General features: G+C 41.3%; 1 protein-coding gene across 4 annotated transcripts in view; it reads left to right on the forward strand.

Annotated features, from left to right (window-relative positions):
- The first annotated feature begins 63 nt into the window (after nt 1–63).
- The window catches only part of ATP10D (ATPase phospholipid transporting 10D (putative)), a 63552-nt gene continuing 42746 nt past the window's right edge, over nt 64–20869 (forward strand). Inside the window, exons 1-3 of one of the 4 annotated variants that reach the window (XM_080403850.1) lie at nt 64–2669; nt 5740–5857; nt 6043–11609. The gene's annotated coding sequence lies outside the window, so the exon portion shown is untranslated. Of the gene's footprint in view, nt 11610–11835; nt 12886–20869 lie in introns of those variants that run through there. The other 3 variants (XM_080403853.1, XM_080403851.1, XM_080403852.1) reach the window with 3 other exon arrangements.

Genomic DNA, 20869 nt, shown 5'->3' on the forward strand with positions numbered 1-20869 from the left:
CAGCGGGTATCGCCCGGCGGGTTTGGAGGGCAAATCAGCGCTCTGTGCCACCTTCGATCTAATGGCGAAGGAAGTTGGCAGCTCAGAATCTTTACGAGCTTTTACGTGCAATAATACATATGCTATTTTCACATGCTACCTGTTTTACAGCTTTGCTTTTTTCCTCTTAACAAGCTAACTTTCCAACTGGCAGCAGCGGCGAAGTTAAAGGCTTAAAACAGATGACACATCTTCTCTGATATTAAATGACACTGAGGAAGTTAGGAGAAATACTAACTACAGAAATCCATGCTGCTGGTACAGTGCTTGCCACAAACAACTCGTTTCTGCTTTGCAGAAATGGGAGTTCAATGCTAACCAGACCACGGTGGTTTATGGCACGGGTTTTTGCATTAGCAATGACCTTTCCGTTACTTCAGTTGATTTGAACGTGAACGTGAAGAAGCAAAAATTCCCTGACCACTTGTATGAGAAACCCTGTATGAATTCAAGTCCCAGCAAGACACAAAACTGCACAGAAACTGGTATACCTGTATCCAGCCCTTAGTACACCAAAATCACTAGGTTATCTCACAGGCAAACAATTAATGTGTATGTAAATCTAACACTGGGGTGTAACAATATGCAATCAGCTACAAGTCTGCACTGGTGGATATGTCCCTGGAAACCCTTAGGCTAGTTAAGTCAGTTGTCTTCTCCACAGGCCAGTACGTGGCTGTATAGGAACAGCTGTGGCGTGTGAGAGTTTTGGAGAAGAAAGAGATGGGAAAGAACCGCTTTCGTGTCTTGCTGACTGTAAACTTTCAGATCCACCCAATTTCTCTCAGGGTTTGCCACTGCTAGTAGATTAGATTTTTAATAAAGGCTTCTGGGTAAATGTATTCAATTTTATTATAGAGAAATTACCTGGAGATGCTGTTAAATTCAGGAACAGGTGAAATTGCAAATAAAAATCATATAATTTTCAATAATAAACTCCTTGATTCCCCTTGAATTCTCTTTGTTAGATAACTACTGGAAATCCTGTCCCGGTTTTTTTGACTGTACAATATTACACGCTACAAAACAGAGCAGCAGGGGGAGCTTCTGCTCCAGACAAAACACAGACAACAGCCGCAACAGAGGTAAATCAGGGGAAATAAGGAGAAAGGTAGCTAATGTCCCACTCATTTGAAAGTGACCAAACAAGTGACAAATGCAAGAGAGCAAAGATGTAATACGTGAAAGACAGGAATACCTAAAAGAGGATAGGGAACCACCATTCTGTCTGACACAATCTTAGTGAACACTTTCAAAGCAGCTTACTTTTTGCAGCTCTGAAGAACAGTTTCACTTTTCATACATGTGCAGTTTAAAATATTATTTTGGATTCAGCCTACTGACATACGAGGAGCAAAGACAGACTGTGCAAGGAAACCATAGCGGGATTAGCTAAATACATGTTTCTGAGCCCATGTACAACTACAAAGCAGCAGTTCAGAGTTTGTTTGGACTTGCATTATTTCAATCCGCCATCAGGTCTTAAGCCCTCAAATCACCTGCTTCTCATGCTTCTGTACCACAGCAGCAATAACCCACCCCACCCCTCTGCAGGTAAGCTGCCAAATCACCATAAAATCAAAGACAAAGAGGGAAACTTGTAAAACAGTACGTAGGTAGGCAAGAGACACCAGGACAGCAAGAAATGCAACTTTATGAGACAGAAATGTGGAGTGAACTTCGCATCATATTATTTTTTCTGCTGCTGACCTAGAGAGGATGTTTGCTTTTACAGATAACCCACAAGCTAAACTGCAGTAATTAAACCTATTTTAAAAGAAATCCTTTTGTTGCCCTTGGGTTTGGAAGGATGGCAATAATTAAAACATCAGGAAATAATTTAATGAACAGAGGGCCTTAGTATTATAGTAGCATAAAAGTGTTTTACATTGCCCTAAGTATATCCAGTTGGGGAGAGCATCTGAGCACCAGTATAACTGTCCCACAAGGAATATTAAAATGGTATGTCAATATAAATAAATAGATAACTGTGTGTTTTACCAACACCAAGGGGCAGTAAATGAATTTTTTAAATGTAGAGGAAATACAACATCGCAGTTCAGAGTATGCTGAGTTAAATGTAGGTTGCCATGGTAAAGTAAGGTCCCACTGGTCCTCAAGTCCCTGTTGCCAGCTCTGCTTCCTCTCCCCATCCCTCGTGTCAGCATTGGAGTGCCTGGGGCTGCAGGATGAAACTGCAACTGATACGGCTGAAAACTAATTGTTATTTTTTCACCAATTGATTTTTTTCACAGGTTAGATTTCAGCCAGGTTGGAACAGAGCACCACTTCTGACACAGAAGACCTTTGTGGCTTGGGCAGAGAGGGAAGACAAAACTACCCCATCCAGCAGGCCAGACTAAGATCAAATTAGTCCTGAAACTATAGCCTGACACAAGAATACCAGTCAGTAAACTATTTTAATTATTAAACCAGGAATCTTGAAAGCTTTTGTAGAAGCTTACATATAAACATGCTCATAGTGATATGATACAAGAGGAGGAGATGGAAAATAATGTATCTCTATTTAATATTTATGCTCTGACCAGCCAGTGAAGTTCACAGTAAGCGAGAATGGATGAACGACATGACACTGACATGCAGCTGACATGCAGAACATATTTTATCAGGTATTTGCTCTTCATAATCCATAATTATAATTCCTCCTGAGTAAGAAATCAGTTTCTTAAATAATTTTACTTGTAAAATTTAAAAAAAAACGTGACAAGTTTTGGTTCTTTTCCACCACACCCCATTCTGTAAATGTAATACTTGTGTATTCACTCTTATGAGACATGAAGAGTACAGTATGTTGTACATAGTGGATACAGTCTTACATCCATAGCTTTATACTTGTCTCTGCCTTCTATACCTTTTTCCAGTAAAGAGATGTAACAAGAGAGACTTCCTTAAATGTTCTTGATTTTAGTTCTCTGGAATTTCAAAATCCTCTTGCTGGTTTCTGTAGCAGTTCTGTCCTTCCAACAGACTGCACTGAAGATGTAGCAATAGCTGTGAGGTACATTCTCGTAGTTCAACATCACCTTAGAAACACGCAAATTATATATAGCAGACTCTGTACTGCCTTTCAAGGACAAGAACATACTAAAGAGATCATTCAAAAGAGTTCTGCTACACTGCAAGATTTTCAGGGAGGAACTGTTATCGCCGGAGGCTGCCTGAGCCTACTTTGAAGTACCAGGTGGGAAAAATCTTGTACATTCTATTCTAAATCAAACAATATCATAGGTTTTTTTGAATACCTGTACTGTATACATCTCGACACCTGCTTGGCTGAGGTAGTGGAAGGGCCAGGAGCTGGTATCACACCCAGTACTCTGCAGAAGAGGTAAGGGAATAGCTTAGATCAGAAGAGTGACCTAACTGTACAGGCCAAGGAGCCTGTAGTTGGCTTGAGCCATATACACGCTAAAGTAACACCTTGTAGCTCAAGACAAACTGGAGTAAGTAACGGGGGACTGTATGCTCATGAGTATCACTGGTCACCATCTTCTGTTCACAGCTGGGCAGGCACAGACTTACTCTGCCTTTCCTCCCCTTCCTCAAGACACACTTCTGTGCATAAGCTTCTTTGACAAGAAAGGGAGGAGCCTTTGTCTCCCATCCTATGGGAGTCTAAATGTTCTCCTAACTCTTCTTTCCAACACTTCAGGCCCATTATCTCTTGTTCTGTGCTCAGGGAAAATGCAGAGAGTTTATTTTCATCTGATCTATTGCTACCATTTTATAAGCAAAAAAATATCGTTACCATTTCTATTCTTCTACATCTGTTTTTTCATGCTTAAGAATTCTAGTTGAATTGATTACTAGGTACACGTCAGAACTGGAATTTTACTCACCATGTGCAAGTCTAATGATTTTAATGGCTGGAATGCAAAAAGACAAAACAACAAAAAATTAATAAACCCTTTTAGGGGAGATGCAGTGAAACCATAAGCCAAATATTCCTCCCCTTCTCCAAGCCTAACCTTAAGATTTTAACATTAATAATGAATGTGTGTTGGTGCTTTTCAAAATTCTTTGGGCCTCATAAAGATAAAAGCAAATGCCCTGTGGGTAGATTATGGTGACTCTTAGCCTGGCTAGTAAACAACAATTAGTAGACACTGGAATATGCTGCATAGCAAGTTGCACCAACATGTCATAACAGCAGCGGGGAGAAAGTATTCTTAAAATAATAAGCACACTACTAGGTACATGTCCCCTCATCCACACAAGGAATTCATGGGCTGTATTTGTTGTATGACTCTGAGTTGAGAGCTACTACAATAGCTACTATAGATTTTATTTTTATCACATAATATTTTAAGGTATTGAAAACAGCTGTTGGTCAAATATTTATGCTGGCAAAACTCTGTTTTTGCTGACAGAAGTGGTTTCAAACAAGGGCATATAAAAAGAAGGTAATTTTAACAGACTAAGAAAAAGCATTGTTTGTTGATACAGCTACATCCATGTTAAGAGTGCTTTTGCCAGTACAGCACAGCAGTGCTTTTTTACCACTAAATCCTTTCCAGGGTAAATACAGCCAACTTGCTCCCAAGGCAAATGGCCTTGGGATTTACAAGTCCTTCCCAGTCTTGTCAGTCTGCGTCTAGTTTGGCAGCACATCGTGCTGTCCAGAATGCCTGGACTTCTTTGGGGTCTCTAAAAAATATATAAGGGGCAGCTTCTCACATCTACCTCCAACTTCTGCCCTTCTCTTTTCCATGGGAAGTAACAGTAGAATGGACTTCACTGAAGGTGTTCCTAGACTCCTACTAAACAACTAATCCCATCTATCCGTGCCTGTATCCAAGCTCAGGAAAGTGGATTGTTCATACGCTTTACACTTTCCTTGAAGGATACTTAAAATCTGTTTCCATTTTTCCTTTTCTGAGACAGACTATGTGACTACCATACTTCACACAGAACTAGGGTAAAGGAAAAATTCCAACCTTGTCACTATATTATTTCCTACCCACTTCATCTTGCATCTGAGTTTTCCCACCTGCAGAATTCAGACAGTAATATCTGACTGTTCTTACAGGTGGTGTAGGAATTCACTATCTGAGGTTTTACACCATCATGTTTACTAACTTTAAATAATATCTGTTAAGAACCAGCACTACTTCTGTATTTTGGGAAAAGTATGACCATGGCAACAAGTTAAGTGTGTGTTCAGAATGATAGAAATTATTTTTTCTTAGGAAACACATGGCAATATGATATCAAACACAGCAAATGCAGTGCTCACAAGGAACACAAATAAATACATTGCAGAGCAGGAGGAAGTCAGAAAAAATATTTTGAAAGTGACATCTCACAAAGCTAAATATTAATGTATTAACTTGAAAAGCAGATTTTGAGCAGTTGTAAAGAGTTCTGAACAACTCCTTTATAGTACCAACTTTTCGAACCTTGCCAACTGTCACACTATTGCTGCAGCTCTATAACCTCCATGACCCATGACCTCCATGACTCCTGGGACAATTTCTGCTTTGAATCATATACTGCAATTCCCCCCTTTTTCAGCATGAGTGTCTCAAATTAACAAAAATACAAAAAGAGAGGCACACTGTGTGCTTCTTTGCAATGGCAAATAATTTTCTTGTGGCTTAGTCACTGATGAGTAAGAGAGTCGTGCCAATAAAACCATTGTATCTCAGCTTGCATATAATGTATAATCTTTCTCTCTAGGTAAAAACAAAACAAACAAAAAAAAAGGTTCTAATTTACCTAAAAGCATAGCATTACCAGCCAGCTGAAGAAATCTGAAAACCCTCTGGCTCATGCACAAGCACAAGACTTTTATAAGGTAGGAAAATGCAAGTATTTATAAATAGCGTTTGCTGTACTGAAATAATCAATCTCATTATACAGGTGACAACAGCTTTGATTAGTATTTTGCTCACACCAGATTTGCAATGATTTAATGTTACTGCATCAGTAGAGTTATTAATTTTCAGTGAATTAGTTGAGATGATGTTTGCTTTTATTTAGAGTTACTCTGGAGGAAATACTGGAGAAGAGCTCTCCAGAGAATTTCACTTTGCACTCTGAAGACATGGTCTGCTCATTCTTCCACAAGACACTGTAAGGAACGTAGTAAGAAAATTTCCTTTCATGGATGGAGAATATTTTAGGAGAAATCCTGAGTGACTTAAAATAGAAAATTTACAATTATGTTAGTTTCCCTAGTTTTCCCTAAATAGTTCCTCTACCTATAGGAGGAAAATGAGAAAAAAATATATTGCTCACTTGAAGACACAATATGTTTTTTCCATATGTTAATTACAATGCATTATATAACATAAAATCCTAGCAAAGAGCAGTTGTTCTAATAGTGTCACATATAATACCAGTTAAAAGTAAACCCTAGGCTTTCTTCTAAGTTTGAACCTGACCTACAATACCTGTGAAAGTATAAATGTCTCTTGTCTTTACCACGACCATAGCTTTTCCTTAATTGAACTTGGATTTGTGATGTGTTGGGCTACCCAAGTAGGTCGGAAATGTGCATGTGGTAACATTTCTTCCAAGTCAGCTAAAGCCGTACTTGTGCTTTGTCTTGGTTTAGGTCTATACTTTATCTTGGCCTATACTTTATCTTCATCTTGGTTTACACTGGCTTCAGAAGGTGAGATGATCACATATAAAGTCTGCTGGGACAAAGTCTCACCTTCAAAAATGTTTGAATACCTATGAACCATTAAAATGACTTTTTATCAGTGTGGTGTCTTGGGGACACTTTTTTATCTGATACTGTTTCCTAAAATTAGATTACCATCTTATGAAAAAACAGCCTTGGATTTTCCCTTGGGGAAAATACCTGAGAGATTCAAAAGTCCTAGTGGCATCTTCATATCCATCTGCTGGAGCATTTTTGTTTGTTCAGGACATGGATATACTACTTGTGACATAAGTAACTATGTTAAAATAGTGAAAAAAATTGTTTAGTCATTTGGAGGCATCTGTTCAGCAGAAGTTATGAGTTAGAAAAAACATTTAAAAAATAAAAGGCAAATAGAAAAAAAGTTTGAGAAAAATTATCACCTGGACAGTAACTTTCTATATGCAAAGAGAGAGAAAAAAGCAACATTTACTAAACAGTTCATTTGATATCACTGACTCAGCTCATTTTATTATCAAATAGAGTGATTTGATAAAAAGAAGATGCAGAGTTAAGGTTGTTTTGTAGAGCAGATAAAATCAACAAAGTAACTTGCTTATATATACAGTGAAAAGGAAAGCACATAAGTACATATCAAAAGTGCATATAAAAAGTGTTCTGATGCACAATAAAACTGTAGCAGTGTAAACAAGCTAATAACAAGTTTACAGCTGCAGATAAGATAAGGCTGAAGATTAGCCATCGGGAATTGTCACATCACAGTAAATAGAAAAAGAAGGGATAAAGCAATCTATCCAAGTGCATTAAAGCCACCTGTATAAAATTCCACTTAGTACTACTTTCCAACCATATACACTTTCCAATCACCCCAGAAGAAGCATCATTAGATGGTGTTCCTTTTCTTTAGAGTTGATAGTTTTTTGTCTTTTTATTCAATGGGCCTGTGTTAGTTCAGCAGAGTAGTGAACCTGGATTGTTAGAAGCTGGAGTCTCACTATAGAGTACGAATTCAGCTTTCCTATTGTGGAAAGTACTAATGCCAAGATAAGAAGCAAATTCCTGCTGCATCAGGAGCTGCAGTAAGATGATGATCTCTCATTTAAGATAATTTTCTGCTTGTTCTGGTAATTCAGAGCCCCTTAAAAGTGACAGACTCTTTCAGATTCTTTTTTAAATTCCCATTCATAGTTACTTTCTGCAGAATGGGCAACAGAACAGACATCCCTATAACAAGCCCCATCATCTTAGTGACTTTTAGGATGGAAGTTCCTAATACACATGGTGGCCAAACCACAGTGAGTGGTATATTAGTAAATGCTATGTCAATAATAATAATAATAACTGCTACTGACTACTAATAACTGCCTTCTAAAACTGGGATACAACGTAAGCTTCCTGATTCCTGGCATTCTGCAATTGACTAAACATATTGGTCTAAACCACAGGCAAACCATGAGGGAACACTGCAGTCAGTTACTCCCTTAAAACTTGTCTACACAAGCTACATCACGGCAATTTATCCAACATAAACTAAGGTCTGAATGGATTTGTAAACTGCATTACATCTTTGGCTGTCACTTTTATTCAGAATTTAGTTTGCCTTCGTTCAGTTTGATATAATTAATTCTTTTCTGGTTTACTTTCGCAAAACAAAGGTGGATGGATAAACACTAGGAACAAAAGGAACTATTTAAACCATTAAAAGCGGTCACTGCTAGTTTAAGAACAAATAGGTACGAGACTGAGTTTAGAAGCTAGCAGGTAATTCTTAACCCTCACAGCAACCACACTCTGCAACAGTTTCCTTATACAGCAGCATGAGCAAAACACCTAACTACTTTCAAGATAAAGCTCAGTCAGTCTATGAACCAGATTACATAGCATGCTTGCAGTAACAACAGAATATTCAATGACCCAGAAGGTGCCTTTCTGGGATGTTCCCATGATAATATTTACATATCTACTCTACCCTCTCAAGATTTGCAAAAGATACACAATATACACAAGAATATATCTTGCGCTGTAAAAAATACAAACCCCAATGTTAGATCTTTTAAACTGTGTATTTAGTCTCAGAATCACTAGCAGTTTCGCATTGTGGTGTTTATCCTCTCCTTTCAATTTTTTGTTTACAACATGGAATAGCAATACCTTCTTGCCTCACAGGGAGCTGCGAAGGAAAATTCATGAGTATTTATAAAATGCTCACTCCAGTGATGAACACCATCTCACAAAGAAATCAATAAACCCATACAGATTTAGACACCGTACAGCAGACAAAGGTTATAGCCACACACAGACTAGAACAGATAAACAGCTGTCCCATTCAGTGTGCATCCATCATCCTGTAAACTGAGACTGGTATCCTGTCAGGAAATATAGCTGAGGATCTTCTAATGAGAGACTACATTAGTGCATATGCACAACAGACAGCTTTAATTTGCACTGGCAAAATATTGGGTTTTCACACATTACATTGTTTAGGACTCTAAATACATCATTTAGCCAAAGATCTTGTAAACAATAATTAAGTATAATTTAAAATTTAATTTATTTGGTGAAATCTCTGCTATGGTTAAATCATTTGGGTTTAGTGCAGAACTAAGGAAGAAAAAGGTGATCAAATTACTGGTTGATAATCTAGTTCCTTTCTGGCTATAAATTATGGTTAATACGCTACCATATCTTCAAAGGCATTTAAATCAGAGTGTAAACCATAGTATGTAATTACTTACACTGTAAATACACACCAGATCTCTCAAGTACATCACTGACCTGGTATGAACGCACCTTGTACTTGCTAAGCTGATCCAGGAGCATCCACACTGCAGCAATGATAACCATCTATATCTACAAACCTAAATGCCCACTGGCACAGCTGTTCATGTGGATTTGGCACTGGAATGTCTGGAGAATCATATCCAGTTCTTAGCACTTCATTAAGTTGAAGTGCTCTGGGAAATGTTTGATAGCATGCTATGATGAATTTCCATCTTCCTTCCAGGTCTTTGTGGGAAAGTTTGCAGTCTGCCAACATGTTTAGCTGACAGTTCCCGTGATGTAAGTTCCTCTCTTTCATGTGTACCAACCAGTGCCAATATCAGCACAGCTGGACGAGCTGTTCATGCTTGTACTTGCGGAGTTACTGGAGCCATGAACAGAGAGAGGGTTTGAAGAACACAGAAGACCAACGAGCTCTCCAGCTGCGCTGGAGTCATCAATGGTACTCACATACCCATAGGTTTCGCTTTTCATGTGGTGGTTCAGACGTTAATATGAAAGCCACCTGCAGACTTCTCTGGGAGAAAAAGGATATACTGTATGGATGATGTTCAGTGTTAATACCTTGACACAGAAAAGCTATCAGTGAGATTTCTCAATCAAGCATTCTCTCTGGTGACTAGCTTCTCTGTAGTTACTCTTCCACAGGATACTTGGGAGAAGACAGCTTAATTACACTTCAGACATGCTGCATGGTTGCTTTGTATGCTTAGGATCAAGACCATTTGTACTGGACATTTGTACAAAATGATAAAAGTGAAAACATGTATGTGCAATGGCCCAGCCAGGTGCCAGTAAAGCCTCCCACCCACCTAGCTCTCCAAACAGCTTATACACCCTGCTTCAACATCTAATTAAACTGCACAGAGTGCTGCACTAAGGCAGCTATGCTCCTTCTGGCAGCCAAGCTTTTATAGTTTGGTCAGGTATTTTTGCAGTACACTGACGTGCAGACCTAATCGAGGCAACTGTTATTGCTGGGCAAACAAGGGAAACAAAATGATGGCTTTTATAGTTGTAAGCTTACACATTGGACTGACATGCATGTGAAAAAAAAGGAAATGTGCGACTCTGCACGTGAATTATTTACAGCTCCAATGTGATTACAAAAGAGGTGGGGTTTTTTTTTGTTAAAAGCTGTGTGATGTTATCTTCTTTCTCAAATACCTCTGCTAACTTGAAGGTTCCAATAAACAAAGTAACTGTTTTCTGACAGGCCTATTACTACCTTGTGTCTTGCAGCAGCTTGCTCTGCCCTCCCCAGAGTTGTATCCTCTTTCCTACAGCACCTGAGCCAGCAAATGTGGTGGATCCTGCAAAGAAACAGAACTATTTTCAGTCCATCTGACACACCAATATGTTTTGAAATTCCTGCTAGCCATATGGACACTTCGAAGACCAGACCATCAGTTGCTGTTCACTGAAACATAACCAAAGTGTTTTCAGTGTGTGGACAGGGGCGCGGGGCATGCTAAAATGCACGGTAACAGAGGGAAACAACATCATGCACACAAGAAGGAGAGCACAACCAACTACCACTGCTCAGCACAGCCGTCCCAGTTCTCATAGGAATTAATTGATACTGGATAAGTACTGATAACTCCAGTCCATTTTGATAGGGACCAAGGGGTCTGCAAATAACTTTTTCTAGAATTTTTTCTTCCTTTTTCAGCAGAAGATGGTCTTGGAGTGGGAGTGTGAATCCTTTCACTTTCCTATAAAAGGCCATGGATTTCGTTGTAAGGGGCAGCCTTCAGGAGTGCCCTGAAAGGCATTAAGAGCAAAAAGGACAGTGTGGGGCTTCAAAAGGGCTATTGATGAAACAGCTGGCTGAGGTTCCGATGGCAGTGGATTGTTTAAGATAATTTGGGCAGTTGCTCAATAGCCGGAGGCTTACTTCCTAGAAAACAAGAGTGTTTGCTAACCTTGGTTAGCCTAGTGGCTAGAAAACCTTATGTTTAGACAGGCCGAGCTGCCTTCAGTGCCAGACTGTCCTTATGAAAGATCAAGAAGATCAATTTCCCTGACAAGCTGTCAAGGGTGTCAGGTCCTGCCAAAGCCGCACTGCCTCCATCTGCTGAGGCCTCAAGGAAAGAAAAAAAACAGAAACAAACAAACAAAAAAACCCTTTAGACACTAACTAACCTTTGGACAGGTAAGTGCTGCTTATGGACACTGTAAAAGCAGTTCTGTTCGTCTTTCGCTTTAAAAGCTCTGCTTGTGAGCACGGCAGCACGACTGCACGCTGTTCACACCTGGGCATGACCTGCCTGCATGTGATGGCTTGGGACGGGGTTTGGCCCCGGCCAGGGGACAGGGGCTGCTCTGCTCACCTCCTGCAGCGCACCAAAGGCCTGGCCCCGACGGCAACGAGCAAAGCTTCCCTGCCCTCAGCCGGAGCCCCGCGGTGTGCGGAGGCGCCGCTCCTGGAAGGGCCCCCCGCCGCTGCCGGGCCCGGCGGGTCCTGCCCCAGTCACTGCCAGGGCAGGAAGAGCAGAGCGGGCAGGAGCCGAGCACGGCGCGGCGGCAGGCGCAGGCTGGGCAGCGGCGGGGGGCGGGCGGGGCGGGCCGCAGCGCAGCCGCGGGAGGCCGGGCAGCACCGGCGGGGCGGGGCGGCCGCGGAGACGGAGCGAGAGCGGCGGACGCGGGGGGTCGCGGCCATTACGCTGGGATGTGCGCGGTGCCGCCGGTAAGCCCACCGTGCCGGGGATCAGGCAGGCAGCTTGCCCGCGGGGCTGGGTGCGCGGCTGGCGGTGCAGGAGGACACCGGTGCCGGGCGTGACGGGAGGGAAACGTGGGAGCAGCGGTCGTGGAGCACCCGCAGCGATTCGCGAGGAGGCTGTGGTGGAGCCACCCGCGTCGCCGTGCGGCCGCGGGGACGAGACGGGCCGGCGGGAAAACGTGGCTGCCTGCGGCTGCCGGCTTCCAGGCCTCGCAGGCGGGCTGGGCTCCGCGGGCACCCCCGGGTGCGCCCCGCCGCCTGGGACGCGGGCGAGGCCGCCGCCCCGAAGGGGGGAGCCGCCCTGCGGGCCCCTCGAGGTGCCTCAGCCCCGCCGGCAGCCGGGCAGCGGCGCCCCTCAGCCTGAGGGGAGCGCCGAGCGGCCGTTCCTCGGCGTGGAAAGTCAAGGTCGGTGCAGCCGCCCCGCCCCTCTCCTCCCGGTGGGACTCGGATGCGGAGGGAAGTCCCGTCTTCCTGACCGCGGGTGACATTTCGAAGGCGACAGGGGTCTGGGCCGGGTAGGTGCTGTGGGGGCCGACCGCCCCCCCGCAAAATCCGGCGGCGGCTTCGCGCCCGCGGGGTGGCTGGAGCTCCGCGGTGCCGCGGCCGTCGCGGCGGCGGGAAGGGGCAGTTCGTGCTGCTGCCGCGTTAAACGTGCCCCGGGCTGCGGGGCGGCCCCGGAGCTGCTGTGGAAGCAGGGAAGAAAGAAAAGGTAATTAAGACCTCGATTGCAGAAACAAACGCTTTTGTTTTAATCGTTAGTGGCGGTGATTGAGGGAAGGGGTGTAAGCTTTTACGTACTTTACAGATTTATGGCAAGGAAGTAGACTTAGGTCCATGTAAATGACGGGGAAATCCCTGAAGCTTCAGAAAGTGAGGAGGGCTGCACAGAGCACAGCGTCGGTTACAGGATTAAGCCACAATAATAATTACTGGGTTTAGTAACTAAAAAATGTTCACAAGGATGGGAAAGAAAAATCATTTGCACAGTACAGCAAAGCAGAAGTACAGCTACTGAAGAAAAAAATGCTTTTAATATCAAAATTACTTTTATTTTCATACTAAAATAATACTTACAGGGCATTCACGTCTCACCAATGACCACAGTATCGAGAAACCTCTTATTTAAAACCGTGTATCATCACCAAGAGATAACAGAATTGTCGTTATCCCTGTTTTCGTATGTGAGGGATTGCAGCAGAGATGTACTAAATGGTTTCCCCAAGATCAGAGTGGAATTTAATTCTTCTTTTTTAATACATTCTTAAAAAAAGACTCCTTTGCATGCCCCAAAAGCTGGTCTGAAGCTGTCGTTTTAGACTGAGTATTTAGTTATGTCTGTGTGCAGTTACTATTCACAGGAGCAAAATCTAGGACTTAGATGAGGATCCTGTTCTTTGTTAACTGCCACTACTGTGGATGATCTGGATTTTAAAGGTAATAGCCACAGCTGATACTTATTTCTAATGTAAACTAGACCAAGATCAGGAATGAGACACCTACATTAGAGTGAGTGTCTGATGTTCCTGTCACACCTCCCTGTGCCAACATGCGTACTTTCACAGCTGTAAGCTGGATCAGGAAAGCCCATAATGTTATTGTCTTTGAGTTAATAAAAGGTCTTGCAGCTCAGTGGGTTGAACCAGGTTCAGTAAGTACCAGATAGATCATGAAGGAAGGGGCAGAACCAGGAGCAGGAGGTAGGAGAAGCAAGAGCAACTCCTTTAGTGTTAGCTATCAGTTCAGCTGCTTACTGCTTCTTTAGTATTTTGTTTTGAGGTTACTAGGGTCAGAATTTGAGCATTCATAACTCCCTGCATTCTTTTTTCCAGGCTCCTATATCTTTTGGCTTCATTTTTAATAATAAAACTTCTAAAGCTACACTTTTGTAGTTGAGCCCTGAATTGCTGTAGGATACTTCTCTTTCAGGCATGAAATATGCTCTCAAGAGACATGTTCTGTAGTGTTGCAGAAATTCTTAGTGGTTAAAGTGGATTCACAGGTTATTCCTGTCAAAATATACCCAAGCAGTTGGCAGGTTTTATTGCTCCATGACGAATATCTGATTGTATTCCTGAGGTTACAGAAGAGTCCGTTTTGTCAAAAAATCACTACAGTGTTGGAAAATACGTTCACTGCTGTCTCAAATTCTGTTGAAGAGTGTTATGGCTGATGACCACCTGTACCATACCTGATTGTGGTTTCTCTAATGACTTTTAAAAGCCCTGCCTTGTCCACATAAAGCCAGAACCCATCACTATATACTGATACAGTGTTTTAAATGGATAGAAGTACTGGCATACTTTCTGCTGTCACATTAATGAAATGAAAATACATTTATGTATTCCAAGTACAGGGTTGATGCACAATTCCTGTGTTGGACAGTTAATAGTTGGAATCAGGGTCATGAAATACTACATGAGTTCTGCAAGACCTGAGCCTAATTTTAGACCTGAATATAATAGACAGTATGGGAAGAGAAGTAAGAAGATAGTGAATGTGGAGATGAGTAAGAAAGGCAAGGATGGAAGCCCCAATACTAAAATAACTTTAAGTGCCACAAGGGATTTTGTGAGACTGAAACTAAAAAACTGTGTAGTTTGAGTCTGACCCTTAGAACTGTGTCTCTGAAGGAATCTCCCACTGAAAACCTTAAAACGCCAAGGAAAAATCACAATGCACAGCTTATGTTCTAAACCAGTACTGTCACTTGCAACTGGACTGGGTGAGGAAGATACTTTCTAGCAGTAAAGCAAGAGCTACGCTTATGCACAGCAGCTGTTGCTGAAGCTAATACAAATACCCTGGATCACAGCAGCTGTTGCTGAAGCTAATACAAATACCCTGGATCAACACAGTAGCATCGACAATCAAGGTGCTGTCAGCTGTAGTGTTACCATCCTTTTGAAATATGCAAGTATCTCATATCTGTTGTAGCCGTTATTTCAGCTTCTTAAAGATGAGAAGGCCATATGTAAATTGTTCATATTTAAGATACGCTTTGGTAGTTATTATTGCAGTATGCTTAATCTGTGTGGCTAAAAAACAGTGAAGCTACACTGCTACAGGCTTTGACCGTGAGCTGTCTTAAGTCTGCGCAGTACTTTAAGACCTTTGTGGAAATCTGTACTTTTCTGGCTTAACTGCTGTTAGTTATCTAGATACTCAGGTAGCTCAGGTTATGCCCACGCGTGTAGCATCCACATTTCTGGCTTCCAGTGTTGGCAGAGAGTCTTTAAGATAAGATCAAACCTAGTATATTCATTTAAAGTGAGCTGTGGAGGATTTTTTTTTGATTTGGAGTTGTGCTTTTTTTGTAACCATATGTAAGGTTTCCTTTGTCAGATCCTTTGAAGAACACTAGAGTGTTAAACCTGAAAGCTTCTCTGGGATGTGTTGGGAATTTCTGGAACTCTTGAAGAGCTGGTAATGTAGGTGACTTAGACAACCGGAAGAATAGGACTAAGGATTTTGGGATAACTACAGTTTCTTGCTGTAACAGGTATTTTCAATATAAATTTCAATGAGTAAGCTAGACACTGTCTACAGAACAGAGTTTTGGCCCTTTGAAGAAATCCACATAGTTAAAAATCAGCAATGCTGCCAGTATGAATCCATTTCCTTTAAAGTGGTTTACTGTAACTTAGGGAGCATACACTGACTACAGAAATAATCACATCCTTTTACTTGATCATGTGAACACCAGTGTACATCTTTAACATGGCCCACACCATAGTCTTACCATGAAATTAATGGGAATTTCACACATCTCGAAGTGTCTGCAGTGGTTAAATGCGGCATCACCATGAGCTAAAGATGCACTGGTGAGAAAAGACAGTCATAAAAGAGTAAGACTTAACCTGAAAGATTTTATTTTAGTTTTGAGAGACCAATGTGGCACATGAGAACAGGGTGTAAAGCAGATGTTTGCACAAATCGTAGCTCTCTAGTAGCCTTCAGTTTTATTTTGAAACTGGTTACCTGTAGCAGAAATACATGATTCATCTGAAGTTTTAAACCTAAAATTTGGTAGCGTATGGTTCAGTTGTGTCTGTAGGTACAAGATCTGGTTGGCATCCTAAATAACTTTGCCCAAAGTGGAGGAGATTATCTGCTTTTATGTACTGCTCCCACGCTAGCACGTTAACCAGTGGTAGGACTGCATGCATGGTTTGCTATTAAATTATCTTGCAATTGACTTTGTGTCAGGGCTTTGGCACTTCCTGGGGTTTAATGCGTCCTGCTGATTGCTTCGGTTGTGAAGGCCTGCTGATGGCTGGCTTAATGTATTCACAACCAAGAAATTTTCTTTCCAAGATGAGGCGTTTCAAGGCTTGCAGGTTTTCGGTGTTGCCCATGCTAAATCAGGCTGTGTAGGCAGGAGTGCATGACAAAATATTGCCATAGCATTTTACTTTTCCTAGTAACATCTGCCTTCCACTCTAATCCAAGAGTTCTTAGCATCCTCTTTATGAATGTAACTCAGAGTATGTGGTTGCAAATAACCACATATTTTTCTTAGAACTTAAGTTTTGATTCCTGCAGGTTTTTGGGCCGTTTGTCCCATAAATTGGCAGCGCAAGCCTCTTTTCCAGATGTATTTAGCATATTGGGTGTCTCTGCGTATTTCATACTGGCTTGCAAAGACATGTTGCAAACTTGTGAAATTGCATGTTACAGAGAAAGTCGCAAACCTTAGGAGAAAAGAAATATTTGTTCTTCAGAGTGTAAAATAATCTTTAGGCGGTGGCTCCCTTAAGCTTCTCTGTTGTCTAGTAGCTTCTGAGTTCTCAAAGATGATTAGAAGGCATTTTTAACATTTATCCTCTGTACTTCTGACAGTGTACTCCAGTTGTAATGTGGTGATACAACTGTTAGTGAGCCTGTGGAGTAACACTTCCTAAGAGGTTTAAATGGGACTGTGTGGATCAGAGATGATCCACTCACAGCTTTGTACCCTCCACCTGGGTTAGCATTTTTTATCTTCCCTGGTTGCCTCAGAACCTCAGACCTGCAGAACATCCTGAAATAGTCAGATAGGGAGCTAAGAAAAGGGGTGTTGCTGGAGAGATGCATTGTCTGAATTGCTTCCCTTTTAGTTGTTGTGCACATTTTTCAGGTAAGATAATTCAATTTTATTCATCGTGTTTCTGTTTGCCAAGAATTGATTTATTACTTCCTACTGTAAACGGGCTCAGGTGACACAGAAGGTCTACTGCATGTTGTGTCCGAAGACTGTGCCTGAGCAGGAACAGGATAGAAACACACACCATACATAAGCATGTGCCAAAGGTCTGAGGAACATTTTTGTGAATATGTCATTTACCAAGTGTATTTAAACAAAGATTTTTCTGAAGGCAGAACAAGGAGTAACCATTTGGAGATCACAGCAAAAGAGGATGTTGTCAGAAGGGAGGAAGTGGTCAAGGGAAGCCAGGGTAAATGGTAGGGCACTTCACACGACATGCGAGCAAATGACCACAACATAATAGTAAGGTGCAGTTCCAGAGCAGTATAAATGTTGGCTAAATTATCTAAACATGTGTTTTGTAAACAGTGCTGAGAAAGAATCTGGTATGGGAGAGGTCATTGACTGCCAGGTGATTTGCCAAAGGCTACCAAATAATGTAACTGGAACTAAGGAATTTTTAGTCTCAATGCCTGCAGGAAAGCTAGATGCAAAGGCTTGCATGCAGAAATTAAGGTGATACTTCACAGAGTTGGAGGCTGACAGAGTTTACAAGGGATAAAGAAAGACAAATGATGGGAAAAGAAAACAACTTCTGGGCATGAAATATACATGCAAGAGAATTATACTAGGCTTTATGATAAAAGACCCTTCTTTCAGGGTAGGGAGCATTTAAAAATAGGGATTTTCTCAGCTTTACCGCTAGCAGAGAGTTATTAAAGGCTTTTTTATTGTGCTATAGGTTGGTCAGGCATGGGTAGTGTATGGTGTTGATCTGTCCTGTGGTAAAAACGGCACTGCTGCGGCTTGCTTTTACACAGATTTGACAACCAGCTATTGCATGTTTACCATATCTAGTCCTTCCACTTTTCCGTATCTCAGAGTGCTTTATATGAAAAGGAAGGAATCCGAGTATATAAGGGAAGTGAGGTAGGGAAAAAGCAAACTATATGGCTAGTGTCAGATAAGTTCCTTCCTCGTTTTGTCATGTGACACTAGCAAACACTACAAAAACTTGCCTTTTTGTGTGTGAGATGTATCTGGATTATCTCTATACCAGCTGTTGCCATTTAGCAAGATCAAGTAGTGTTCACCTGACTCTGTAGTATGAAAATGAGAACAGTGTCTGGCTTGTCTGACGCTGTCCTCAAAACTTAGAATATGATCAGTTAGGCTTCCTGTTTTCAAATACATGAACATTATTCTTGGGATTTTTAAAATTAAGTTTATATTTTAAAAACCTTTAAAATTACGGCTTCAGAGTAACTCAGCTTGTGGGTCTTTTGCCAGTGTTGAAAGACACATCTGCCGTTTCATATTGCTAGTTCAAATTCATGTTAGCTGGAGAACCTCAAGAATTTACTATGAAAAATGGCATAACAAGAGAGTCAAATGTTTTAAGAGCGGGGATTTTTTACGAAAGCTGTTTAGAAAGTTGATCTTCAGCAACTTCATCCTCTACAATATCATGAAGCTGATAAATCTCCTTTTGACGTCCTTCTGGCTAACCAAAGAAAACTTATTTTAAAATTGAAATGCAAATGATTTAAGAAAAAAAATAGGCATTTGCAAATAGTAGCTCAGTGAAATCCCGGGTGAGTCAGAGGGCATTGTGACAGAGTATGAGATCCAGAAACTCTTTTCCCCAACGTGCTAGTTAATTGTCTGATTCACCTTTTTGACCATAGGAGATTACCTGTTGCTTCTCATACAGTGTTTCCAATGTGGTGTGGTTGCAGTGGCTTTGTGTTAGTTATTTCTTGTCCATTCAGTCGCCTTTAAGTTTTTTTTAAAGGTTGTAACAATAAAATGCTAGGGATATTGGCAGACATATGCAGTGCACAAAACTTAATCTGATGTTTCCTGTTTCTTTTTAAGCTCCACTCCTCTGTAGGAGGATGAGGAAGGGTGGGGCAGAGGTTTTGGAGCTGTGTCAGGAGTCAGGGATGTGTATGTGGTGAGGGGTGACTGCTCTTCACCAACACTGCATATGCAGTTTAAATGTTTGGCTCCAGATTCAGTGATGAGGAATTTGGTCTTAACATGCTGTCATGTTAAAATGTCCAGTACTCTCCCTGTCATGTGTGTCCCGTCCCTTTTTTTTAAATGCAGTGGACACCAGGTGTCAGATGCTACAAAAGGTAATAAACTATGAAAACCAAAAAGAGTTAGAATTTAAGAGGTTTTAAAATTTGTCAGGTTTTCTCTTTTGTTTTTCCTGATTCCCAACTTTCTCTTCCCATATTTATTTGCATGTTACTGATAATGTAATTCTTAAGCTTTTGAAGTTGATTTAGCTGTATTTTGCCTACAAAATTCTCACTGAGTGAACAGGATCTGCCATTTAAAGGCTTTGCATTCCCATTAGTCCTGGGTGTTTGCTTTGAGAAAGAGTTTCTTTTGCTGCTGCTTCTGGTCACAGAAGTCACCAGTATCAGGTGTTTGTTTGATGGTTTTACAAAAAAAGCTGTGATTTTCTTTACGATCTAACCAGCTGTCAAATACCTGGCTCATGGCACATTGAAAAGTTTTATGGTGTTTACTTACTTAAGTTTTCTACAAGGATATTGTACATTGTAACAGTATGTAGAGATATGTCAGATTACTGCACTTGGGCAAAGAATTACTGTTCAAGCAAAACTATAGTTCATTGACACACCTTGTGTGATTCATGCTGAAGATGGAAGCGTGAAAGAAGCTGATAAATTTAACAGGACAAAGAAGAAATCATGTTAAAACTCCAGGACATTGTTAATTAAAGCAGAATTTTCTTTAAAAAGGCTCCTCATTGCATAAGATCTGTTTTTGAAACTACTGATTTGTCACAACAAAGATGCTTAAGGAGGAGAGTTGTTTCTTCAAAATGGCCAAGCCTTAAGAGTGCCATCCAAAATACAGAAGTTTGGGATTTTTTAAGAGCTGAACTGCCAAAACTTATGATTGCAAAAGAAGAAATTACCTCTTTTCAGCCAGTCAGCTTTTTAAATTTTTTAATTTTCAGTATTTTGTTCTTTGCTTCAGTCCTGACTCATGTAGATGGGTTGGTGTTCATTTGGCTTTTAGGAGCTTTAGGTGTTGACGAGCTCTGCGTAGCCAACTATGGACTCCACTAGCAGCAGATTCTACACTCTCTAAACATTTTCGAAGACCCTTCCAAGCTTTAGACTTGTTCTCAGACTCAGTGGGAATGAATCGAAGTGTCTCTTTCATGTGTAAATAGATTAATACATCTAACTATATGGTAGCCATACCTTAATAATAGTTGTTGTGAAGTAGCTCCTTCTAGATGTCAGTTTCTATCTCTGGAGGAAAGATGGACCAGGACTAAAATGGGATGTAGTCTCCATGCAGAGAGGAGTCCCTCTGGGGACTGTCCCCAGGCAGTAGGATTAGAGGAAGCAAGGATATGAAGATGCCAGGTTCTGTGAAAATAAGAATATGCCGTGTATTTTGGAGAATCTTTGCAACCTCCTTCTTGTTTCTCTGAGAAGTCCCAGGCATAGCTGCC

Source organism: Falco punctatus, assembly GCF_963210335.1.
Source record: "Falco punctatus genome assembly, chromosome: 1".
Classification (NCBI taxonomy): Eukaryota; Metazoa; Chordata; class Aves; order Falconiformes; family Falconidae; genus Falco; species Falco punctatus.